A 27,198-nucleotide genomic window follows, 5' to 3' on the forward strand; every position below is an offset into this window, starting at 1 on the left:
TCAGACGGCTGTGGATACCGTGCGATCTCCTCCTAGCACAGACTTACGTATGCCTGTACCTGAAAGGTTTTCTGGCCACAGATCTGACTTCCGGAATTTTAGAAACAGAGTGTTATCATACTTTGATTTAAGACCTAATTCCTCTGGAACCATGGCACAGAGAGTAACCTTCATTAAGACCCTATTGTCAGGGGATTCCCAGACTTGGGCGTATAGTCTTTCCACGGGGGATAAGGCCCTGACCTCGGTAGAGGAATTTTTTAAAGCTATGGCTATAATTTACGATGACCCGGACATTGCCTCGACCGCTGAGCGGAAGCTCAATTTGCTGCGGCAGGGTAAAGGTCCGGTAGAAAAACTATGCTGCCGAGTTTAGAAAGTGGGCAGTGTCAGCTCGATGGGACTCATTTGCTCTTTAGACTGTTTCTTATCAGGGTTGTCAGACGCAGTTTCTGATCTAATGTTGGGTCATCCTGAGCCCAAATCCATCGATGAGGCCATTTCATCGGCCATCAGAATTGATCGTCGTTTACGATACCAAAGACAGACCCGGGGTAGGAACAATGTGGGGTACTTGTCCTACGCAGCGTCTCCTTCTGCTCCATCTCCACCTGATTCACACCCACCGGAACCAATGCAGATTGGTCGGTCGAGATTGTCTCAGGTGGAACGGAGACGCAGGAAAACAGAGCAGCTCTGTCTTTACTGTGCAGAGGGAGGTCATAAGGTACAGAATTGTCCCAAGAAGTCGGAAAACGCTGCCGCCTAGGTGTAGTTGGAGGTAATACCCTAGGCGCGCAGTCATTACCTCTCGATGACAAACGTTTTCTTCTCCCTTGCACTATATCCTGGCAAGATAAGACAGAGACTACTGAGGCCTTCATAGATTTTGGCTCAGCAGCTAATTTTATGGATTATGAATTTGCCAAGAGATTGGGGATTCTGATCTCCCCACTAAAACAACAGATTCGGGTCACTGCGGTGAATGATTCCCCTCTGCAGAGTAATCACCCTCTTTCCCAGACCCCAGACTTGGGGGTCACAATAGGGGTGTTGCATAAAGAAAGTTTATCATTTTTTGTGTTACGAATGGCAAGCTCCACGATCATTCTTGGCATGCCATGGTTACAGATTCACTCGCCTCAGATCAATTGGGCTACGGGTCAGCTAACAATCTGGTCTGCCCATTGCTATCATCATTGTCTTGCGAAAGTAACCTTTGGTAAAACCAAGATTCACATGGAGGGATTGCCAGATCAATATTCAGAGTTTGCAGACGTGTTCTGTCCCAAGTCAGCAGATAAACTTCCTCCACACCGTCCTTTTGATTGCCCCATTGATCTCAGGTTTGGTTGTATGCCCCCTAGAGCTCATCTCTATAATTTATCTGGGCCAGAGAAATTGGCCATGCAGGAATACATCCGAGAAAACTTAGCTAAAGGTTTTATTCGCCCTTCTCGATCCCCGGCCGAGGCAGGGTTCTTTTTTGTGAAAAAGAAAGATGGAGGCCTCCGGCCTTGCATTGATTATCGGGGCTTAAATAAAATTACAGTAAAGAATCGCTATCCTTTGCCGTTAATAGACGATTTGTTTACTCAGGTCACCAATGCTAAGATTTTTTCAAAACTGGATTTGAGGGGTGCTTACAACCTGGTGCGGATCAGGGACGGTGATGAATGGAAGACGGCCTTTAACACACCCGACGGGCATTATGAGTACCTGGTGATGCCCTTCGGGTTGTGTAATGCCCCGGCCGTCTTCCAAGAGCTGATTAACGAGGTCTTTAGAGAGGTGTTGGGCAAATTCGTCCTGGTATACTTAGACGATATACTAATTTTCTCGTCCAACCTCTCAGAGCACAGAGATCATGTTAAGTTTGTGTTACGGAAGTTGAGACAAAACATGCTGTACGCCAAGCTGGAGAAATGCATTTTTGAGGTGACCTCTGTTGCCTTTCTGGGGTACATAATTTCAACCTCTGGCCTCTCCATGGACCCTGGAAAAGTTTCAGCTGTTTTAGAGTGGCCTCAACCTGTGGGACTGAAGGCTCTCCAGAGGTTTCTAGGGTTCGCTAACTACTATAGAAGGTTCATAAAGGGGTACTCTACGGTGATCTCACCTCTCACCAGTCTCACAAAGAAAGGTAACCTGAACAGCTGTATAAAAGGGCATTAGCCCAATAATGGCATAAAATACATGTAAAAGTAAAATCATAAAACAGTAGATCCAGTGCTGTGTTGTTGTAATGCTTAATAGCACTTGAATGAATTAGAGCAACAGCCCTGCTCTAGGAGGTCAGTGTCTCCTGCGAGGAAACAATATTGAATCAGATGCAGCAGCGAACTTTTTAGAAATAATTCGTGTGTTAGTAAGGAGAAGGTGTTCCCAACAAACCTCAGTATCTGCACATTGAGCTAGCATAAATGATTTCCAAGCGTATTAGCAATAGTGGCTTTGATGCATGCAAAGATTAAGCAAAGTGTTAGCTGGCGTTAAGCCTAGTGAGATGCTGGCAAGCAAAACAGGCTAGGTAGTGAGTCATCAAGGTAATGTGGATCAATGCTTGATACGATGTAATGTAGAGCGGTCTCACCCTCCTGAGGTGTTGAATCCTCTGATGATGAATCCTGTGGCGGATAGTGTCTTCCGGGAAGCCGCTCAATCTCACCAGCCCCGGCCGGCGGCTAGGTGAGAGAGACTAGACCTGCAATGCAGTGTCGGGCAAGCGTGCCCGGCTTCCAGGGGGTCCGGATGGCGTGGGTCACGTGGATGATGCAAACCTTCAGTACGGCAAACTTCCGTTCTGCTCCACAACTTCCCAGTACGGAACTCCGCCACGCCTCCTTCCCCTCTATGGCGTGACGTCACGACTGTAGCCTCCGCTGACGTTTCGAGAGGAACGCCTCTCTTTCTCAAAGCTTGGCTACTGGGGAATAGGAGGGTAGTTCTTTATACTGTGTGGTTAATAGGATTATTGAAAGGCATGCAGCTCAAGATCTTTATTCAATCCATGCGGAACTAGTGTGTTTAGATTGAATATCCACATAGTTTCACGTCTGGACATTTCTAATAAGAAATCACCACCTCTCCATGGTCTTACTACTTGTTCGATGACACAATATTTAGATCCCTTAAAGGAGCAGCCATGTTCCATTCTGTAGTGTGCTGATAAGGGATGTTCTTTATTGCCCTTTTTAATATTGGTGCAATGTTCACTCAATCTTTCTTTTAGGGTACGTTTTGTTCTACCCACATAGTGCTGTGAACAGGGGCAAGTTAGCACATAAATCACCCCTTTTGTGTCGCAATTGGTTACGTTTTTCATGCTGAATGTTTCATTCTCAGCAGTAATCTGGTAAATTCTTTCTATGGGGGAATTCGATTCTTTACATGCTCGGCAAAACCCACATCTTTTAAAATATCCCCTTGTCTTCTTTATCTCAGATTTCTTGATAGTGGGTGCTAGTAGATTGCCTAAACTCCTAGATTTCTTGAAAATTACTTGCGGATATTCCGATAATAAGGGGGTGAGTATAGGATCCTCCCTTAATAAACCCCAATACCTCCTCACTATATTTCTCACCTTGGGGGCCTGGGATGAATATCTCATGACCACACTGGGCTGCTGAAAAGTATGGGTATTGCGGTTCTCTCTCTCTTCCAATAAGACCTGTCTGGCAGTACATGTGGCCTGTTCCCTAGCTCCCAAAATGATATCTTGTGGATATCCTTTATATTCAAATCTGGCTTGCAAAATTTGAGCCTCTTTGTCAAAATCATCTATTTTGGAGCAGTTCCTCCTAAGTCTTAGGAACTGGCCTTTAGGAATATTCATCAACCACTTATAGTGGTGGCAGCTGTCTATATTGATGTAGGTATTAGTATCTACTGGTTTTAGGTATGTTTTGGTCAGAATCTTGCCCTCTTCTCTATACACCGTTAGATCTAAGAAGTTAACCTGCTGTCTACTCAATTCAGCAGTGAACTTCAGATTATATTGATTCTCGTTAATCCAACCTAAAAATGTGTCGAGACTTAGCTCGAGTCCCCTGCCAGATAAAAAATGCATCATCTGTAAATCTCCTCCAGAGCACCAGGGAGGGTCCGGGGCCCTCTGGCCCATTGAGAACAAAACGCTCCCAATGGGCCATATACAGGTTTGCAAAGGAGGGAGCAAAACGGGTCCCCATCGCCGTCCCGGTGCCCTGGAGGAAATATTGTCCCTCAAAAACAAAATAGTTATGCTTTAGAATAAATCTAATGCTCTCTAAAATAAATTCTATCTGGTCCTGAGGCAATAATTTTGCCTCGTGTAGAAAAAACTCAACTGCTTCTATACCCTTCTGGTGGGGGATCACTGTATATAAGGAGCTAACATCAACAGTGCAGAGCCAGTATCCCTCCGACCATGCATAATTATCAAGAATTCTTAAAAAATGTCCTGTATCTTTAATATAGGTGGGGGTGGTTTTAACAAGATCTTGCAAGTACAAATCTACATACCCAGAAAGATTTGATGTCATGGACCCAATCCCCGATATTATGGGTCTCCCTGGGGGGTTGGTGAGGCACTTATGTATTTTGGGGAGATGATAATACACAGGAATTCTGGGGTTCTGTTCGTTTAAGTAAGCATATTCATCTTCATCCAGAATACCTTTTAATTTGGCCTCTGTTAAGTGGATTTTTAATCTCTTTAGGAACTTCACAGTGGGGTCCATTGTTAATTTTTCATAAGTGTCCCCTTGAGTTAATTGGCGGAGTGCCTCCTGATGGTAATCTCTAACATCCTGTATGACTATCCCCCCCCCCCCCCCCTTATCAGCTGGTCGAATCATGATGGAGGCATCATTCTGGAGGTCCCTCATTGCCTTCCTCTCTATGGTGGTTAAATTGTCCGCAAATTTGGTATTTAGTTTCCTAATATCCTCTAGTACTAACATCTCGAAAGCCATCATAGGTTTACTGGCCTCATGGGTTGGATTGAACTTGGACCGGCATTTCAGCCCTGAGTGTTTATAAGGGTCATCCTGTGACATTTCGCTATTCAAATGATCCTTGGTCATCTTTGAGAAATACTTCTTTAAGCATAGTTTCCTCATAAACTGTTTAATCCCAATGAAAGCCTCAAATTTATTCAGCCTACTACCAGGGGCAAACTTAATTCCTTTCGCCAAAATTTTGTGTTCTACTATGGAGAGGGTCCTTTGACTCAGATTAAAAATTCCTCCTTCTCCCATTACTGGCGCTCCTACTAAGGGATGTTCTATTTTCTCAACTTTCTTTGATAGCCCCCTCCCCCTCCTCCCCCTTGGCCTGCCCTTATTCCCCCTCCTTTGATGTATTGGTCCATCTTTAGCTGTTGATGTAATTTGTCCGGAGGCACCCTCTGTTGTAACTGTTGTTTGGTGGTACTCCTGGTTTCTCTGTGAAAATTTGGTACTCCGTATTGTAGGGCTGTACGGTAGTCCAAAAAATGTACATTAGGCCTGGGGTTTGCTCCTAATACAGTATATCTATTATGGGTAGGGACAGTGGCGTGATTGGTTTCCTCTTTGGTTTCTGCTGGTGGAGCACATAATCCTGAACTGATAGACGTTCTACCTCCCCTCCCCACAGGTTCTGGTCTTGATAAATGCTGTGGGGTGGTACTAACAGCGCTGGGGTTACCCCCAGTCCCCTCTACTGCTTCTCCTTCTCTGGTGCTAATGGGTTCACCCATACTCTGAGTCTGGTTCTGCCTACTCCCCTCTTTTGGCGTGGGGTCCCTGACTCCTGGTGAATCCATATTCACTCTGTTCCCATCTAGTTGTTGGACCATCTTCTCCCCTAATGCGGGCTCTGTGTATGTAAATCCTATCTTTCCTACTGATGGTGATATTGTTGTGGGTGATGTGTCTGTGTTATTTAGGGATAAAGCTGGAGTGGATTGAGGTATTTCTGGTCTTACTGGATTCTCTTTAATTATACTGATAGATGTTGGTTCTTTAAATGTATGTTCATGGGCGTGTTCTTCCATTTCCATCATACCGGGGATTGGGTCTGTGTTTGCTAACTCTGTAACTGCCGACTCTTTATCCAAAGCAGTATCAGCGTGTTCTTCTAGATTGACTGCCATAATCTCTGTAGTCCTATGATTTGTTGAGGGGGATAAGCTCATTGTCTGATTAGACAAATCAGCTATAGATGATATGTCCTCTAGTGTCATTTCCTTGTGCTCTCCCAAGGCACTATGTGTGGCTAGTTTTTGCTCCTCCCCATATAGCCCATCTCTCTCAAATTTCCTCCTTTTTCGTTTGATAATTTCTTCCTCCATACTCGTAAGTCTCACTTGTATATTATGTTCTAGATTCCTGTAGAAATCGTTATCTTTAAAAGGTTCTAATTTCTTATAAGTCTGTCTAATTTCCTCTCCGCTTTTCATCAGTTGGATCTTACGGAGCTCCATAATGAACTCCATTACCTGTAAAGAGAAGCCGTGGAACATACGATCCCATTCCATTTGGACTGATTCCGATTGTAAGTCAAAGGATAGTATTTTACGTACTTCTAGGCCGGGTGGACAAATGCCATGCAAATGGTATCTTTCTAGGGTAAATACTTCCCAAAGATTCTTAGTCTCCTGTGTCAACATTTTCTCAAGTGTTCGGCAATGTAATTTGATGACATCATTGTCAAATGGATTCACCTGTTTAAGGGTATCATGATTGAAAAATTTTTCGAGTCTCTCCAATCTATCCTCCCTATACTGCCAGAGGTCGGCGCTGATATTGACAGGTATTTCCATTCTGGGCTGCAAACACCAAATGGGAAAACGAAAATTGGAATACAAAAACTGTAATGATGTTGCGCCCAATCAGACAGCAGCAAAACTGTAAAGGGATCCCAATTCCTAAAACTTTAAATGCACAAACTTACAGATGCGCTTGTCGAATGGAAATACAAAACTTTAATAAAATATTGGGCAAGATAACCTGAACAGCTGTATAAAAGGGCATTAGCCCAATAATGGCATAAAATACATGTAAAAGTAAAATCATAAAACAGTAGATCCAGTGCTGTGTTGTTGTAATGCTTAATAGCACTTGCATGAATTAGAGCAACAGCCCTGCTCTAGGAGGTCAGTGTCTCCTGCGAGGAAACAATATTGAATCAGATGCAGCAGCGAACTTTTTAGAAATAATTCGTGTGTTAGTAAGGAGAAGGTGTTCCCAACAAACCTCAGTATCTGCACATTGAGCTGGCATAAATGATTTCCAAGCGTATTAGCAATAGTGGCTTTGATGCATGCAAAGATTAAGCAAAGTGTTAGCTGGCGTTAAGCCTAGTGAGATGCTGGCAAGCAAAACAGGCTAGGTAGTGAGTCATCAAGGTAATGTGGATCAATGCTTGATACGATGTAATGTAGAGCGGTCTCACCCTCCTGAGGTGTTGAATCCTCTGATGATGAATCCTGTGGCGGATAGTGTCTTCCGGGAAGCCGCTCAATCTCACCAGCCCCGGCCGGCGGCTAGGTGAGAGAGACTAGACCTGCAATGCAGTGTCGGGCAAGCGTGCCCGGCTTCCAGGGGGTCCGGATGGCGTGGGTCACGTGGATGATGCAAACTTTCAGTACGGCAAACTTCCGTTCTGCTCCACAACTTCCCAGTACGGAACTCCGCCACGCCTCCTTCCCCTCTATGGCGTGACGTCACGACTGTAGCCTCCGCTGACGTTTCGAGAGGAACGCCTCTCTTTCTCAAAGCTTGGCTACTGGGGAATAGGAGGGTAGTTCTTTATACTGTGTGGTTAATAGGATTATTGAAAGGCATGCAGCTCAAGATCTTTATTCAATCCATGCGGAACTAGTGTGTTTAGATTGAATATCCACATAGTTTCACGTCTGGACATTTCTAATAAGAAATCACCACCTCTCCATGGTCTTACTACTTGTTCGATGACACAATATTTAGATCCCTTAAAGGAGCAGCCATGTTCCATTCTGTAGTGTGCTGATAAGGGATGTTCTTTATTGCCCTTTTTAATATTGGTGCAATGTTCACTCAATCTTTCTTTTAGGGTACGTTTTGTTCTACCCACATAGTGCTTTGAACAGGGGCAAGTTAGCACATAAATCACCCCTTTTGTGTCGCAATTGGTTACGTTTTTCATGCTGAATGTTTCATTCCCAGCAGTAATCTGGTAAATTCTTTCTATGGGGGAATTCGATTCTTTACATGCTCGGCAAAACCCACATCTTTTAAAATATCCCCTTGTCTTCTTTATCTCAGATTTCTTGATAGTGGGTGCTAGTAGATTGCCTAAACTCCTAGATTTCTTGAAAATTACTTGCGGATATTCCGATAATAAGGGGGTGAGTATAGGATCCTCCCTTAATAAACCCCAATACCTCCTCACTATATTTCTCACCTTGGGGGCCTGGGATGAATATCTCATGACCACACTGGGCTGCTGAAAAGTATGGGTATTGCGGTTCTCTCTCTCTTCCAATAAGACCTGTCTGGCAGTACATGTGGCCTGTTCCCTAGCTCCCAAAATGATATCTTGTGGATATCCTTTATATTCAAATCTGGCTTGCAAAATTTGAGCCTCTTTGTCAAAATCATCTATTTTGGAGCAGTTCCTCCTAAGTCTTAGGAACTGGCCTTTAGGAATATTCATCAACCACTTATAGTGGTGGCAGCTGTCTATATTGATGTAGGTATTAGTATCTACTGGTTTTAGGTATGTTTTGGTCAGAATCTTGCCCTCTTCTCTATACACCGTTAGATCTAAGAAGTTAACCTGCTGTCTACTCAATTCAGCAGTGAACTTCAGATTATATTGATTCTCGTTAATCCAACCTAAAAATGTGTCGAGACTAGCTCGAGTCCCCTGCCAGATAAAAAATGCATCATCTATAAATCTCCTCCAGAGCACCAGGGAGGGTCCGGGGCCCTCTGGCCCATTGAGAACAAAACGCTCCCAATGGGCCATATACAGGTTTGCAAAGGAGGGAGCAAACCGGGTCCCCATCGCCGTCCCGGTGCCCTGGAGGAAATATTGTCCCTCAAAAACAAAATAGTTATGCTTTAAAATAAATCTAATGCTCTCTAAAATAAATTCTATCTGGTCCTGAGGCAATAATTTTGCCTCGTGTAGAAAAAACTCAACTGCTTCTATACCCTTCTGGTGGGGGATCACTGTATATAAGGAGCTAACATCAACAGTGCAGAGCCAGTATCCCTCCGACCATGCATAATTATCAAGAATTCTTAAAAAATGTCCTGTATCTTTAATATAGGTGGGGGTGGTTTTAACAAGATCTTGCAAGTACAAATCTACATACCCAGAAAGATTTGATGTCATGGACCCAATCCCCGATATTATGGGTCTCCCTGGGGGGTTGGTGAGGCACTTATGTATTTTGGGGAGATGATAATACACAGGAATTCTGGGGTACTGTTCGTATAAGTAAGCATATTTGCAAGCATATTTGCATATTTAGTCACGTATTTTGTAGTATATACAGGCGCTGATCCAATCTTTATCTCATGTGTATGTTCCACCAGCTGCTCAGGATCAACCACATCCACAATCGGTTCCAAGAAAAATTGCATACAAATCCACAGCGCTTGGTACTCAGATCGGCATCTGCAGTAACCCCACAGTGCTCAAAATCATGTTTCCATAGTGACCATCACCAGAAATAAATCGAGAAAGGTCATTTCTCCATCCAAGAAACATATAAACATTTATTAGAAGCTGAATCTACATCACATATACAATGACTTACTTCCAGGGTCCTTTTGACAAGGACCCTTAGTAGTTAAAAGCATATAGTGTAACCCAGTACACATTTAAAATCCAAAAACGATCTCATATAAGTTGCCCAGTCTCCAGTTCCTACCGGTTTCGGCCTTGCGCCGTCATCAGTGTTCCCTGTTTAGGCAATCTACTAGCACCCACTATCAAGAAATCTGAGATAAAGAAGACAAGGGGATATTTTAAAAGATGTGGGTTTTGCCGAGCATTTAAAGAATCGAATTCCCCCATAGAAAGAATTTACCAGATTACTGCTGGGAATGAAACATTCAGCATGAAAAACGTAACCAATTGCGACACAAAAGGGGTGATTTATGTGCTAACTTGCCCCTGTTCAAAGCACTATGTGGGTAGAACAAAACGTACCCTAAAAGAAAGATTGAGTGAACATTGCACCAATATTAAAAAGGGCAATAAAGAACATCCCTTATCAGCACACTACAGAATGGAACATGGCTGCTCCTTTAAGGGATCTAAATATTGTGTCATCGAACAAGTAGTAAGACCATGGAGAGGTGGTGATTTCTTATTAGAAATGTCCAGACGTGAAACTATGTGGATATTCAATCTAAACACACTAGTTCCGCATGGATTGAATAAAGATCTTGAGCTGCATGCCTTTCAATAATCCTATTAACCACACAGTATAAAGAACTACCCTCCTATTCCCCAGTAGCCAAGCTTTGAGAAAGAGAGGCGTTCCTCTCGAAACGTCAGCGGAGGCTACAGTCGTGACGTCACGCCATAGAGGGGAAGGAGGCGTGGCGGAGTTCCGTACTGGGAAGTTGTGGAGCAGAACGGAAGTTTGCCGTACTGAAGGTTTGCATCATCCACGTGACCCACGCCATCCGGACCCCCTGGAAGCCGGGCACGCTTGCCCGACACTGCATTGCAGGTCTAGTCTCTCTCACCTAGCCGCCGGCCGGCGACATTGGCTAGAGGGCGCAGAACATACCATTACTGTCTATACTGATCACAAGAATTTGGAGTACATTGAGGGCGCTAAGAGACTTAGCCCCCGACAGGCTCGGTGGTCATTGTTCTTCTCGAGATTCTGATTTGTAATCACGTATAGCCCGGGTAGTAAGAACATCAAAGCTGATGCTTTGTCCAGATGTTTTGAGGCAGAGACAGCACAGCCCTCAGACCCAGAAACCATTCTGACGCAGAAAGTGGTTCTGGCCGCCACTGAGACCTGGAGGGACTGGACAAAAACATTGAGTCCGTTCCAACAGGATGTACCTGAGGGAAAGCCTGAAGGGGTCATGTTTGTACCACTGCCTTTTCGGTCTACAAATACTGCAGTTGTTTCATTCCCACAAAAATGCTGGGCATCCTGGGGCCACCAGAACTCAGGACCTCATAGCAAGATGTGCCTGGTGGCGATCATTGGCAACTGACTGCAAAGAGTATGTAAGAGAATGTGCAGTGTGTGCGAGAAGCAAACCCTCCCGTCAGGTACCTGTTGGGACATTGCAATCATTACCAGTCCCGAGTGAACCATGGACCCATCTGTCCATGGATTTTGTGGGCGAACTCCCCAGGTCTGAGGGCATGACGGTCATTTGGGTGGTAGTCGATCGTTTCAGCAAGATGGCCCATTTTGTCCCCATGAAAGGACTCCCCTCGGCCCAGGAATTGGCTGATGTCTTCATCCAACATATTTTCCGGCTGCATGGTATTCCGGAAAATATAGTGTCAGATCGGGGAGTCCAATTTGTTTCAAAATTTTGGAGGGCATTCTGCCATCAGTTAGACATGGAGCTTTCTTTTTCATCAGGCTACCACCCACAGACCAATGGCCAGACCGAGAGAACCAATCAGTCTCTGGAACAGTTTCTGAGATGTTATGTGGCAGATGTTCAAACTGACTGGGTCAAATTCCTGCCATTTGCAGAATTTGCACACAACAACTTGAAGAGCTCCTCCTCAGGTTTTTGTCCATTCCAGGTGGTAACAGGAAGGTCACCTAAGTTCACCCCATTACCAGTGGCTGCCACTCCATTTCCAGCCCTGGAAGATTGGCAGAGGTCCCTGAAGCAGACTTGGGGAATGGTAGAAAGAAATCTGAGGAGGGCTTTCCAGAGTCAGAAGAAACAGGCTGATAAGACGTTCCATAGAATGGGAATTCTTTTCGGGCGACTTGGTCTGGGTGTCCACACGACATTTGGCTCTGAAGCAACTGTCTACCAAGTTAGGACCCAGATTCGTGGGTCTGTTTCCTGTGAGCAGGAAAATCAATGATGTCACTTATGCCATTGATCTCCCCACCAGCATGCGAGGTGTGAGATCGTTCCATGTGTCCTTGCTCAAGCCGGCAGTGCACGTGGATTCCGCTCCCCCCCCCCCCCCGTGTTGATTGATGACCAACCTGAATATGAAATTGAGAAGATTATAGACTCCCGGCTTGTGCAGAACTCCGTGCAGTATTTAGTGCATTGGAAAGGGTATTTATTGGCATTGAGGAGAGAACTTGGGTGCCAGAATGTCGCATGCACGCAGAGGAGTTGAAAAAGGAGTTTCATAACTTACATCCTGAGAAGCCGGGTAGGAGATGTCCGGAGTCCACTTCTTGGGAGGGGGGGTACTGTGAGAGATCGCGGAAAAGCCGCCGCGTGTGCTACTGAGGAGGCGGCTGATTCCGCGTCCAGGGCGGCGGTTTGCACGCGGAAGTGTGTGTCTAGTGGCAGGGCGGAACGCGGAAAAGCCGCATGCAACAACAGTCAGGCGGCTGGTTCCGTGTCCAGTACGGCGGTTTGCACGCGGCAGCGTGTGTCTGGTATGGCTGGGTCTGTTAGTGCACACAGGCTTAGGAATACACGCGCGCACTGAGAGGCAGAATTCTTATACTAGGCAGGGAGAGTCAGCTGACCACGCCGATCAGCTGACTCCTGAGCAGGATACTATTGGTTGAGCAATTAGGGGTGGTGCTGGAGAGCACTACTCTATATATAGTTTCTGCTGGCCAGTTGCAAGTTGTCTGCCGTTGCGATCACTACGTGGAAGCACTCAGACCAGTCAGATCCTACAGTGTGTTTGAACCAGGTGGACCTGGGAATTCACACTGAGCCAGATTACTTGTATTGTTATTCTGTTTATGCTCTGGTTAGTTCCAGGGTGTAGAGACCAAGGACCTCACACCCAGCTTAGGGAACTGTACTATAATTTGTGTTATTCTCCAGACTAGTTCCAGGGTGTAGAGACCAAGGACCTCACACCCAGATTAGGGAACTGTACTATCGTTTGTGTTATTATTCAGACTAGTTCCAGGGTGCTGAGACCACGGACCTCGCACCCAGATTAGGCATTGTTGATATCTGTTATGACTTATTGCTTTTCTGACTACTCCTCTGTCTTCTGATTCGGTACCTCGCATATCTGATATTCCGTTGCCAGACCCTGCTTGCCTTGGATACCGAATCAGCCTTCTGTCTTTGTACGTATCTGTCAGTGTGTTGCCGACCTGGCGAGCCCGACCTCGAGAGCTATCTCTCCTATTAAGAGATAGTCTCCAGACCAGATAGTGACATCCACCTTCAGGTGTCACTCACTCTCTGGCCTTCCCTATCTACAGCCTGACTCCACCTTTTGAGGAGTCTCAGGCTGCTGGAAGGTTCCTGTGCTCTCAGAGCAGGATCTATTTACTGTCTATTATCACCTGCTCAGCAGGTGCATTACTCAAAGTACTACTGTTGCACCAAACACTCACATACCAAAGGTGTTCAGAGGTTAGCAATATATCTGTATTATCGGTGATTCTGCAGATCATCAATAATCGGGTATATATCTGCATTCTTGGTGATACTGCAGATCACCAATAATCAGATTCTCTCTGCGTGCTGACACCAATCGTTACAGAACCAAACCCAAATGGACGCGCTCCGCAGCCGTCTCGATGTACTCACCACTACGGTGGAAAATTACACCCGGGTACTGGACAGTCACCAGACTCAACTCAACGCTTTGTCTGGGACTGTACAAGTTTATCAGACGGCTGTGGATACCGTGCGATCTCCTCCTAGCACAGACTTACGTATGCCTGTACCTGAAAGGTTTTCTGGCCACAGATCTGACTTCCGGAATTTTAGAAACAGAGTGTTATCATACTTTGATTTAAGACCTAATTCCTCTGGAACCATGGCACAGAGAGTAACCTTCATTAAGACCCTATTGTCAGGGGATTCCCAGACTTGGGCGTATAGTCTTTCCACGGGGGATAAGGCCCTGACCTCGGTAGAGGAATTTTTTAAAGCTATGGCTATAATTTACGATGACCCGGACATTGCCTCGACCGCTGAGCGGAAGCTCAATTTGCTGCGGCAGGGTAAAGGTCCGGTAGAAAAACTATGCTGCCGAGTTTAGAAAGTGGGCAGTGTCAGCTCGATGGGACTCATTTGCTCTTTAGACTGTTTCTTATCAGGGTTGTCAGACGCAGTTTCTGATCTAATGTTGGGTCATCCTGAGCCCAAATCCATCGATGAGGCCATTTCATCGGCCATCAGAATTGATCGTCGTTTACGATACCAAAGACAGACCCGGGGTAGGAACAATGTGGGGTACTTGTCCTACGCAGCGTCTCCTTCTGCTCCATCTCCACCTGATTCACACCCACCGGAACCAATGCAGATTGGTCGGTCGAGATTGTCTCAGGTGGAACGGAGACGCAGGAAAACAGAGCAGCTCTGTCTTTACTGTGCAGAGGGAGGTCATAAGGTACAGAATTGTCCCAAGAAGTCGGAAAACGCTGCCGCCTAGGTGTAGTTGGAGGTAATACCCTAGGCGCGCAGTCATTACCTCTCGATGACAAACGTTTTCTTCTCCCTTGCACTATATCCTGGCAAGATAAGACAGAGACTACTGAGGCCTTCATAGATTTTGGCTCAGCAGCTAATTTTATGGATTATGAATTTGCCAAGAGATTGGGGATTCTGATCTCCCCACTAAAACAACAGATTCGGGTCACTGCGGTGAATGATTCCCCTCTGCAGAGTAATCACCCTCTTTCCCAGACCCCAGACTTGGGGGTCACAATAGGGGTGTTGCATAAAGAAAGTTTATCATTTTTTGTGTTACGAATGGCAAGCTCCACGATCATTCTTGGCATGCCATGGTTACAGATTCACTCGCCTCAGATCAATTGGGCTACGGGTCAGCTAACAATCTGGTCTGCCCATTGCTATCATCATTGTCTTGCGAAAGTAACCTTTGGTAAAACCAAGATTCACATGGAGGGATTGCCAGATCAATATTCAGAGTTTGCAGACGTGTTCTGTCCCAAGTCAGCAGATAAACTTCCTCCACACCGTCCTTTTGATTGCCCCATTGATCTCAGGTTTGGTTGTATGCCCCCTAGAGCTCATCTCTATAATTTATCTGGGCCAGAGAAATTGGCCATGCAGGAATACATCCGAGAAAACTTAGCTAAAGGTTTTATTCGCCCTTCTCGATCCCCGGCCGAGGCAGGGTTCTTTTTTGTGAAAAAGAAAGATGGAGGCCTCCGGCCTTGCATTGATTATCGGGGCTTAAATAAAATTACAGTAAAGAATCGCTATCCTTTGCCGTTAATAGACGATTTGTTTACTCAGGTCACCAATGCTAAGATTTTTTCAAAACTGGATTTGAGGGGTGCTTACAACCTGGTGCGGATCAGGGACGGTGATGAATGGAAGACGGCCTTTAACACACCCGACGGGCATTATGAGTACCTGGTGATGCCCTTCGGGTTGTGTAATGCCCCGGCCGTCTTCCAAGAGCTGATTAACGAGGTCTTTAGAGAGGTGTTGGGCAAATTCGTCCTGGTATACTTAGACGATATACTAATTTTCTCGTCCAACCTCTCAGAGCACAGAGATCATGTTAAGTTTGTGTTACGGAAGTTGAGACAAAACATGCTGTACGCCAAGCTGGAGAAATGCATTTTTGAGGTGACCTCTGTTGCCTTTCTGGGGTACATAATTTCAACCTCTGGCCTCTCCATGGACCCTGGAAAAGTTTCAGCTGTTTTAGAGTGGCCTCAACCTGTGGGACTGAAGGCTCTCCAGAGGTTTCTAGGGTTCGCTAACTACTATAGAAGGTTCATAAAGGGGTACTCTACGGTGATCTCACCTCTCACCAGTCTCACAAAGAAAGGTAACCTGAACAGCTGTATAAAAGGGCATTAGCCCAATAATGGCATAAAATACATGTAAAAGTAAAATCATAAAACAGTAGATCCAGTGCTGTGTTGTTGTAATGCTTAATAGCACTTGAATGAATTAGAGCAACAGCCCTGCTCTAGGAGGTCAGTGTCTCCTGCGAGGAAACAATATTGAATCAGATGCAGCAGCGAACTTTTTAGAAATAATTCGTGTGTTAGTAAGGAGAAGGTGTTCCCAACAAACCTCAGTATCTGCACATTGAGCTAGCATAAATGATTTCCAAGCGTATTAGCAATAGTGGCTTTGATGCATGCAAAGATTAAGCAAAGTGTTAGCTGGCGTTAAGCCTAGTGAGATGCTGGCAAGCAAAACAGGCTAGGTAGTGAGTCATCAAGGTAATGTGGATCAATGCTTGATACGATGTAATGTAGAGCGGTCTCACCCTCCTGAGGTGTTGAATCCTCTGATGATGAATCCTGTGGCGGATAGTGTCTTCCGGGAAGCCGCTCAATCTCACCAGCCCCGGCCGGCGGCTAGGTGAGAGAGACTAGACCTGCAATGCAGTGTCGGGCAAGCGTGCCCGGCTTCCAGGGGGTCCGGATGGCGTGGGTCACGTGGATGATGCAAACCTTCAGTACGGCAAACTTCCGTTCTGCTCCACAACTTCCCAGTACGGAACTCCGCCACGCCTCCTTCCCCTCTATGGCGTGACGTCACGACTGTAGCCTCCGCTGACGTTTCGAGAGGAACGCCTCTCTTTCTCAAAGCTTGGCTACTGGGGAATAGGAGGGTAGTTCTTTATACTGTGTGGTTAATAGGATTATTGAAAGGCATGCAGCTCAAGATCTTTATTCAATCCATGCGGAACTAGTGTGTTTAGATTGAATATCCACATAGTTTCACGTCTGGACATTTCTAATAAGAAATCACCACCTCTCCATGGTCTTACTACTTGTTCGATGACACAATATTTAGATCCCTTAAAGGAGCAGCCATGTTCCATTCTGTAGTGTGCTGATAAGGGATGTTCTTTATTGCCCTTTTTAATATTGGTGCAATGTTCACTCAATCTTTCTTTTAGGGTACGTTTTGTTCTACCCACATAGTGCTTTGAACAGGGGCAAGTTAGCACATAAATCACCCCTTTTGTGTCGCAATTGGTTACGTTTTTCATGCTGAATGTTTCATTCCCAGCAGTAATCTGGTAAATTCTTTCTATGGGGGAATTCGATTCTTTACATGCTCGGCAAAACCCACATCTTTTAAAATATCCCCTTGTCTTCTTTATCTCAGATTTCTTGATAGTGGGTGCTAGTAGATTGCCTAAACTCCTAGATTTCTTGAAAATTACTTGCGGATATTCCGATAATAAGGGGGTGAGTATAGGATCCTCCCTTAATAAACCCCAATACCTCCTCACTATATTTCTCACCTTGGGGGCCTGGGATGAATATCTCATGACCACACTGGGCTGCTGAAAAGTATGGGTATTGCGGTTCTCTCTCTCTTCCAATAAGACCTGTCTGGCAGTACATGTGGCCTGTTCCCTAGCTCCCAAAATGATATCTTGTGGATATCCTTTATATTCAAATCTGGCTTGCAAAATTTGAGCCTCTTTGTCAAAATCATCTATTTTGGAGCAGTTCCTCCTAAGTCTTAGGAACTGGCCTTTAGGAATATTCATCAACCACTTATAGTGGTGGCAGCTGTCTATATTGATGTAGGTATTAGTATCTACTGGTTTTAGGTATGTTTTGGTCAGAATCTTGCCCTCTTCTCTATACACCGTTAGATCTAAGAAGTTAACCTGCTGTCTACTCAATTCAGCAGTGAACTTCAGATTATATTGATTCTCGTTAATCCAACCTAAAAATGTGTCGAGACTAGCTCGAGTCCCCTGCCAGATAAAAAATGCATCATCTATAAATCTCCTCCAGAGCACCAGGGAGGGTCCGGGGCCCTCTGGCCCATTGAGAACAAAACGCTCCCAATGGGCCATATACAGGTTTGCAAAGGAGGGAGCAAACCGGGTCCCCATCGCCGTCCCGGTGCCCTGGAGGAAATATTGTCCCTCAAAAACAAAATAGTTATGCTTTAAAATAAATCTAATGCTCTCTAAAATAAATTCTATCTGGTCCTGAGGCAATAATTTTGCCTCGTGTAGAAAAAACTCAACTGCTTCTATACCCTTCTGGTGGGGGATCACTGTATATAAGGAGCTAACATCAACAGTGCAGAGCCAGTATCCCTCCGACCATGCATAATTATCAAGAATTCTTAAAAAATGTCCTGTATCTTTAATATAGGTGGGGGTGGTTTTAACAAGATCTTGCAAGTACAAATCTACATACCCAGAAAGATTTGATGTCATGGACCCAATCCCCGATATTATGGGTCTCCCTGGGGGGTTGGTGAGGCACTTATGTATTTTGGGGAGATGATAATACACAGGAATTCTGGGGTACTGTTCGTATAAGTAAGCATATTTGCAAGCATATTTGCATATTTAGTCACGTATTTTGTAGTATATACAGGCGCTGATCCAATCTTTATCTCATGTGTATGTTCCACCAGCTGCTCAGGATCAACCACATCCACAATCGGTTCCAAGAAAAATTGCATACAAATCCACAGCGCTTGGTACTCAGATCGGCATCTGCAGTAACCCCACAGTGCTCAAAATCATGTTTCCATAGTGACCATCACCAGAAATAAATCGAGAAAGGTCATTTCTCCATCCAAGAAACATATAAACATTTATTAGAAGCTGAATCTACATCACATATACAATGACTTACTTCCAGGGTCCTTTTGACAAGGACCCTTAGTAGTTAAAAGCATATAGTGTAACCCAGTACACATTTAAAATCCAAAAACGATCTCATATAAGTTGCCCAGTCTCCAGTTCCTACCGGTTTCGGCCTTGCGCCGTCATCAGTGTTCCCTGTTTAGGCAATCTACTAGCACCCACTATCAAGAAATCTGAGATAAAGAAGACAAGGGGATATTTTAAAAGATGTGGGTTTTGCCGAGCATTTAAAGAATCGAATTCCCCCATAGAAAGAATTTACCAGATTACTGCTGGGAATGAAACATTCAGCATGAAAAACGTAACCAATTGCGACACAAAAGGGGTGATTTATGTGCTAACTTGCCCCTGTTCAAAGCACTATGTGGGTAGAACAAAACGTACCCTAAAAGAAAGATTGAGTGAACATTGCACCAATATTAAAAAGGGCAATAAAGAACATCCCTTATCAGCACACTACAGAATGGAACATGGCTGCTCCTTTAAGGGATCTAAATATTGTGTCATCGAACAAGTAGTAAGACCATGGAGAGGTGGTGATTTCTTATTAGAAATGTCCAGACGTGAAACTATGTGGATATTCAATCTAAACACACTAGTTCCGCATGGATTGAATAAAGATCTTGAGCTGCATGCCTTTCAATAATCCTATTAACCACACAGTATAAAGAACTACCCTCCTATTCCCCAGTAGCCAAGCTTTGAGAAAGAGAGGCGTTCCTCTCGAAACGTCAGCGGAGGCTACAGTCGTGACGTCACGCCATAGAGGGGAAGGAGGCGTGGCGGAGTTCCGTACTGGGAAGTTGTGGAGCAGAACGGAAGTTTGCCGTACTGAAGGTTTGCATCATCCACGTGACCCACGCCATCCGGACCCCCTGGAAGCCGGGCACGCTTGCCCGACACTGCATTGCAGGTCTAGTCTCTCTCACCTAGCCGCCGGCCGGGGCTGGTGAGATTGAGCGGCTTCCCGGAAGACACTATCCGCCACAGGATTCATCATCAGAGGATTCAACACCTCAGGAGGGTGAGACCGCTCTACATTACATCGTATCAAGCATTGATCCACATTACCTTGATGACTCACTACCTAGCCTGTTTTGCTTGCCAGCATCTCACTAGGCTTAACGCCAGCTAACACTTTGCTTAATCTTTGCATGCATCAAAGCCACTATTGCTAATACGCTTGGAAATCATTTATGCTAGCTCAATGTGCAGATACTGAGGCTTGTTGGGAACACCTTCTCCTTACTAACACACGAATTATTTCTAAAAAGTTCGCTGCTGCATCTGATTCAATATTGTTTCCTCGCAGGAGACACTGACCTCCTAGAGCAGGGCTGTTGCTCTAATTCATGCAAGTGCTATTAAGCATTACAACAACACAGCACTGGATCTACTGTTTTATGATTTTACTTTTACATGTATTTTATGCCATTATTGGGCTAATGCCCTTTTATACAGCTGTTCAGGTTATCTTGCCCAATATTTTATTAAAGTTTTGTATTTCCATTCGACAAGCGCATCTGTAAGTTTGTGCATTTAAAGTTTTAGGAATTGGGATCCCTTTACAGTTTTGCTTCTGTCTGATTGGGCGCAACATCATTACAGTTTTTGTATCACAAAGAAAGGGGCAGATACTCACCACTGGTCCCCTGAGGCCCATGCTGCTTTCTCCACTCTAAAGAAATTGTTCTGTACTGCACCTATTTTGAGACATGTCGACACCACCTTCCCCTTTATCATGGAGGTAGATGCCTCAGAGGTAGGGGTAGGGGCTGTGCTGTCTCAGCGTTCTGGGTTGCAGGGAAAGTTACAACTCTGTGCCTATTTTTCACGTAGGTTTTCACCCGCAGAGAAAAACTACGATATAGGCAATAGGGAACTTCTAGCCATTAAGTTGGCCTTTGAGGAATGGCGACATTGGCTAGAGGGTGCAGAACATACCATTACTGTCTATACTGATCACAAGAATTTGGAGTACATTGAGGGCGCTAAGAGACTTAGCCCCCGACAGGCTCGGTGGTCATTGTTCTTCTCGAGATTCTGATTTGTAATCACGTATACCCCGGGTAGTAAGAACATCAAAGCTGATGCTTTGTCCAGATGTTTTGAGGCAGAGACAGCACAGCCCTCAGACCCAGAAACCATTCTGACGCAGAAAGTGGTTCTGGCCGCCACTGAGACCTGGAGGGACTGGACAAAAACATTGAGTCCGTTCCAACAGGATGTACCTGAGGAAAAGCCTGAAGGGGTCATGTTTGTACCACTGCCTTTTCGGTCTACAAATACTGCAGTTGTTTCATTCCCACAAAAATGCTGGGCATCCTGGGGCCACCAGAACTCAGGACCTCATAGCAAGATGTGCCTGGTGGCGATCATTGGCAACTGACTGCAAAGAGTATGTAAGAGAATGTGCAGTGTGTGCGAGAAGCAAACCCTCCCGTCAGGTACCTGTTGGGACATTGCAATCATTACCAGTCCCGAGTGAACCATGGACCCATCTGTCCATGGATTTTGTGGGCGAACTCCCCAGGTCTGAGGGCATGACGGTCATTTGGGTGGTAGTCGATCGTTTCAGCAAGATGGCCCATTTTGTCCCCATGAAAGGACTCCCCTCGGCCCAGGAATTGGCTGATGTCTTCATCCAACATATTTTCCGGCTGCATGGTATTCCGGAAAATATAGTGTCAGATCGGGGAGTCCAATTTGTTTCAAAATTTTGGAGGGCATTCTGCCATCAGTTAGACATGGAGCTTTCTTTTTCATCAGGCTACCACCCACAGACCAATGGCCAGACCGAGAGAACCAATCAGTCTCTGGAACAGTTTCTGAGATGTTATGTGGCAGATGTTCAAACTGACTGGGTCAAATTCCTGCCATTTGCAGAATTTGCACACAACAACTTGAAGAGCTCCTCCTCAGGTTTTTGTCCATTCCAGGTGGTAACAGGAAGGTCACCTAAGTTCACCCCATTACCAGTGGCTGCCACTCCATTTCCAGCCCTGGAAGATTGGCAGAGGTCCCTGAAGCAGACTTGGGGAATGGTAGAAAGAAATCTGAGGAGGGCTTTCCAGAGTCAGAAGAAACAGGCTGATAAGACGTTCCATAGAATGGGAATTCTTTTCGGGCGACTTGGTCTGGGTGTCCACACGACATTTGGCTCTGAAGCAACTGTCTACCAAGTTAGGACCCAGATTCGTGGGTCTGTTTCCTGTGAGCAGGAAAATCAATGATGTCACTTATGCCATTGATCTCCCCACCAGCATGCGAGGTGTGAGATCGTTCCATGTATCCTTGCTCAAGCCGGCAGTGCACGTGGATTCCGCTCCCCCCCCCCCCTGTGTTGATTGATGACCAACCTGAATATGAAATTGAGAAGATTATAGACTCCCGGCTTGTGCAGAACTCCGTGCAGTATTTAGTGCATTGGAAAGGGTATGGCATTGAGGAGAGAACTTGGGTGCCAGAATGTCGCATGCACGCAGAGGAGTTGAAAAAGGAGTTTCATAACTTACATCCTGAGAAGCCGGGTAGGAGATGTCCGGAGTCCACTCCTTGGGAGGGGGGGTACTGTGAGAGATCGCGGAAAAGCCGCCGCGTGTGCTACTGAGGAGGCGGCTGATTCCGCGTCCAGGGCGGCGGTTTGCACGCGGAAGTGTGTGTCTAGTGGCAGGGCGGAACGCGGAAAAGCTGCATGCAACAACAGTCAGGCGGCTGGTTCCGTGTCCAGTGCGGCGGTTTGCACGCGGCAGCGTGTGTCTGGTATGGCTGGGTCTGTTAGTGCACACAGGCTTAGGAATACACGCGCGCACTGAGAGGCAGAATTCTTATACTAGGCAGGGAGAGTCAGCTGACCACGCCGATCAGCTGACTCCTGAGCAGGATACTATTGGTTGAGCAATTAGGGGTGGTGCTGGAGAGCACTACTCTATATATAGTTTCTGCTGGCCAGTTGCAAGTTGTCTGCCGTTGCGATCACTACGTGGAAGCACTCAGACCAGTCAGATCCTACAGTGTGTTTGAACCAGGTGGACCTGGGAATTCACACTGAGCCAGATTACTTGTATTGTTATTCTGTTTATGCTCTAGTTAGTTCCAGGGTGTAGAGACCAAGGACCTCACACCCAGCTTAGGGAACTGTACTATAATTTGTGTTATTCTCCAGACTAGTTCCAGGGTGTAGAGACCAAGGACCTCACACCCAGATTAGGGAACTGTACTATCGTTTGTGTTATTATTCAGACTAGTTCCAGGGTGCTGAGACCACGGACCTCGCACCCAGATTAGGCATTGTTGATATCTGTTATGACTTATTGCTTTTCTGACTACTCCTCTGTCTTCTGATTCGGTACCTCGCATATCTGATATTCCGTTGCCAGACCCTGCTTGCCTTGGATACCGAATCAGCCTTCTGTCTTTGTACGTATCTGTCAGTGTGTTGCCGACCTGGCGAGCCCGACCTCGAGAGCTATCTCTCCTATTAAGAGATAGTCTCCAGACCAGATAGTGACATCCACCTTCAGGTGTCACTCACTCTCTGGCCTTCCCTATCTACAGCCTGACTCCACCTTTTGAGGAGTCTCAGGCTGCTGGAAGGTTCCTGTGCTCTCAGAGCAGGATCGATTTACTGTCTATTATCACCTGCTCATCAGGTGTGTTACTCAAAGTACTACTGTTGCACCAAACACTCACATACCAAAGGGGTTCAGAGGTTAGCAATATATCTGTATTTTTGGTGATTCTGCAGATCATCAATAATCGGGTATATATTTGCATTCTTGGTGATACTGCAGATCACCAATAATCAGATTCTCTCTGCGTGCTGACACCAATCGTTACAAGCAGACACTGAGATGCTTATGCCTGCATCATGAAAACCTCTATTTAAAGGTCTACTCTGCGAACAAGCCTTTTACCTAAAACTCAGTCCAAATAACTGAGGCCTACTTAAATAATAACAGAAACTGCTGCTTCAAACTTCACCATGCGGAAATGACACATCGCGATGGGATCGGGCCATTCGTAAGTCGGGCGTTCATAAGTCGGGGACTACCTGTACTCTTAATTGGAGTGAGGTAAGCCAAAATGTATCAAGTAATGTCCATAACTTTTCTTTAGTTCTAAGAAGTTGGTATGTTCTTTGGTACATCATTAATTGACTGCATCTCATCTGTCTTATTTGGCTTGTATTCATAGAAAACAGCCATTAATGTTAATTCACATTTCACATTAAAATATAAAAAAAAAACATATTTACCTTAATATACAGGATCTTCTAAAAAAATTAGCATATTGTGATAAAGTTCATTATTTTCTGTAATGTGCTGATAAACAATAGACTTTCATATATTTTACATTCATTACACACAACTGAAGTAGTTCAAGCCTTTTATTGTTTTAATATTGATGATTTTGGCATGCAGCTCATGAAAACCCAAATTTCCTATCTCAAAAAATTAGCATATTTCATCCGACCAATAAAATAAAAGTGTTTTTAAAACAAAAAAAATTCAACCTTCAAATAATTATGTTCAGTTATGCACTCAATACTTGGTCGGGAATCCTTTTGCAGAAATGACTGCTTCAATGCGGCGTGGCATGGAAGCAATCAGCCTGTGGCACTGCTCAGGTGTTATGGAGGTCCAGGATGCTTCGATAGCGGCCTTAAGCTCATCCAGAGTGTTGGGTCTTGCGTCTCTCAACTTTCTCTTCACAATATCCCACAGATTCTCTATGGGGTTCAGGTCAGGAGAGCTGGCAGGCCAATTGAGCACAGTAATACCATGGTCAGTAAACCATTTACCAGTGGTTTTGGCACTGTGAGCAGGTGCCAGGTCGTGCTGAAAAATGAAATCTTCATCAAGTGTTTGGTCTCTTCTTATGGACTGTGAAGTGATGATGTAACACACAGCCTACTTGTCTGCACATTGCCAAATAAAGGAAGTTGTACAGCAGTGCCGACCATCCTCTTTCCTTTCATCTCTAATGATAATTGTTCCTCCCTCAGAACCCTCTAACAGGAAGTGATGATGTTTCTCTATTTGCAGCGCAAAGTCCCGGCATCAGGAACCTCTCGGAGACTCGTCACTCTGTATCCACAGACTGTACAGCGGATGATGTCACTGGACAAGAATCTCCTGCAGATATCCTGGTGACCCCAAATATTCCCCCAGACTCCCCTCACCTGTCTAACCCTGAGGGGCCTCATACACAGGACAGCTCTCCCCCTGCTGGAAAAAGGTCTTATTCCTGTTCCACATGTGGGAAATGTTTTGTTCAAAAATCATATCTTGTCACTCATGAGAGATCTCACACTGGTAAGAAGCCCTATTCATGTGCTGAGTGTGGGAAATGTTTTGATTGGAAATCAAGTCTTGTTAGACATGAGAGATCTCACACTGGTGAGAAGCCCTATTCATGTGCTGAGTGTGGGAAATGTTTTGATTGGAAATCAAGTCTTGTCAGTCATGAGAGATCTCACACTGGCGAGAAGCCCTATTCATGTGCTGAGTGTGAGAAATGTTTCAGTTGTAAATCCCATCTTGATAGACACAAGAGATTTCACAGTGCTGAGAAACCATACTCATGTGTTGAGTGTGGGAAATGTTTTGGGAGTAAACTACAGCTTGTCAGTCATGAGAGAACCCACACTGGTGAGAAGCCCCATTCATGTGCTGAGTGTGGGAAATGTTTTGTTTGGAAATCATGTCTTGTTAGACATGAGAGATCTCACACTGGTGAGAAGCCCTATTCATGTGCTGAGTGTGGGAAATGTTTTTTTCTGAGTTCACATCTTGTCATCCATAAGAGATCTCATACTGGTGAAAAACCTTATTCATGTGGTGAGTGTGAGAAATGTTATGGGTGTAAATCCGATCTTGATAGACATATGAATTCTCACACTGGTGAGAAACCATACTCATGCTCTGAGTGTGGGAAATGTTTTGGGGTTAAATCTTATCTAGTCAAACATGAGAGATCTCACACTAATGAAAAACCCTTTTCATGTTCTGAATGTGGGAAATGTTTTTGGAGTAAATCTGATCTTGTCGGACATGAGAGATCTCATACTGGCGAGAAGCCCTATTTATGTGCTGAGTGTGGGAAATGTTTTTTTCGGAGTTCACATCTTGTTATCCATAAGAGATCTCACACTGGTGAAAAGCCTTATTCATGTGGTGAGTGTGGGAAATGTTTCGGGTGTAAAAAACAACTTGATAGGCATATAAGATCTCATACTGGTGAGAAACCCTACTCATGTGCAGAGTGTGAGAAATGTTTTGGGAGTAAATATGGTCTTATTTTACATGAGAGATGTCATACTGGTGAGAAGCCCTATTCATGTGCTAAATGTGGAAAATGTTTTGCATATAAACAAAGCCTTGTATACCATGAGAGATCTCACACTGGCGAGAAGCCCTATTCATGTACTGAGTGTGGGAAAGGATTTACTTGTCAGTCAAGGCTTGTCAGGCATGTTAGATATCACACTGGTGAGAAGCCATATTCATGTGCTGAGTGTGGGAAAAGATTTGTAGAGAAAGCAGCGCTTTTCATACATGCAAGATCTCACACTGATGAGAAGCCACATTCATGTGCTGAGTGTGGGAAATGTTTTGGGCATAAAAAATACCTTACCAAACATAAGAGAACTCACACTGGTGAGTAGCTCTATGCATGTGCTGGGAGTGGGAAATGCTGGGGAATAAATCATAATTTGTCATTCATAAGAGATCTCACACCGGTGAGAAGCGCTATTCATATGCTGAGTGTGGGAAATGTTTTGGGAATAAATTATGTATTTTCAAGGATTTGTGTACAGTGTTTTTTTTTACCATAATAAGTTTTTATGCAAAAGGGTCAACAAATTACAAATTTGGACAAGAAGGAGAGAACACCAAGAGCCCAATATAGTGTAGTATGTACTGGTAATGTATAATTGGAAGAGTAATAATATTAATTTAATACTCACAAACTAGGGTTACTAATTAGGCAACCACTGTCAAAGCAGGTGGGGAGATTGTCCTGACCCCATTCAGGATTATTATTATTATTATTATTAATTATAAAGCGCCAACATATTCCGTGGCGCTGTACAAAGTAAGAAACAAACATGGGGTACGTAATAACACAGACAAAAGTGTACACCAATATACAAGATACATAATTAGTGACTAAATACAAAGAATTATACAAAATATAGAATTGGTAATGACTGTGATAAAAGTAACATGATGAATAAAAAGTATAATGGTTACCAAGACACAAAAGGGGGAGAGAGCCCTGCCCTTGCGAGCTTACAATCTAAAGGGAATGGGGGGGAACAGGAGGAGGGGTAATATGCAACAAATATATAGGATCTTCTCAAAAAATTAGCATACTGTGATAAAGTTCATTATTTTCTGTAATGTACTGATAAACATTAGACTTTCATATATTTTAGATTCA

General features: G+C 44.7%; 1 pseudogene; it reads left to right on the forward strand.

The window, feature by feature from the left end:
• LOC137537150 (zinc finger protein 208-like) overlaps positions 1-26,561 on the forward strand; it is a 486,444-nt pseudogene extending 459,883 nt beyond the window's left edge.
• Positions 26,562-27,198: the final 637 nt, after the last annotated feature.

Source organism: Hyperolius riggenbachi, chromosome 10 (assembly GCF_040937935.1).
Source record: "Hyperolius riggenbachi isolate aHypRig1 chromosome 10, aHypRig1.pri, whole genome shotgun sequence".
Lineage (NCBI taxonomy): Eukaryota > Metazoa > Chordata > Amphibia > Anura > Hyperoliidae > Hyperolius > Hyperolius riggenbachi.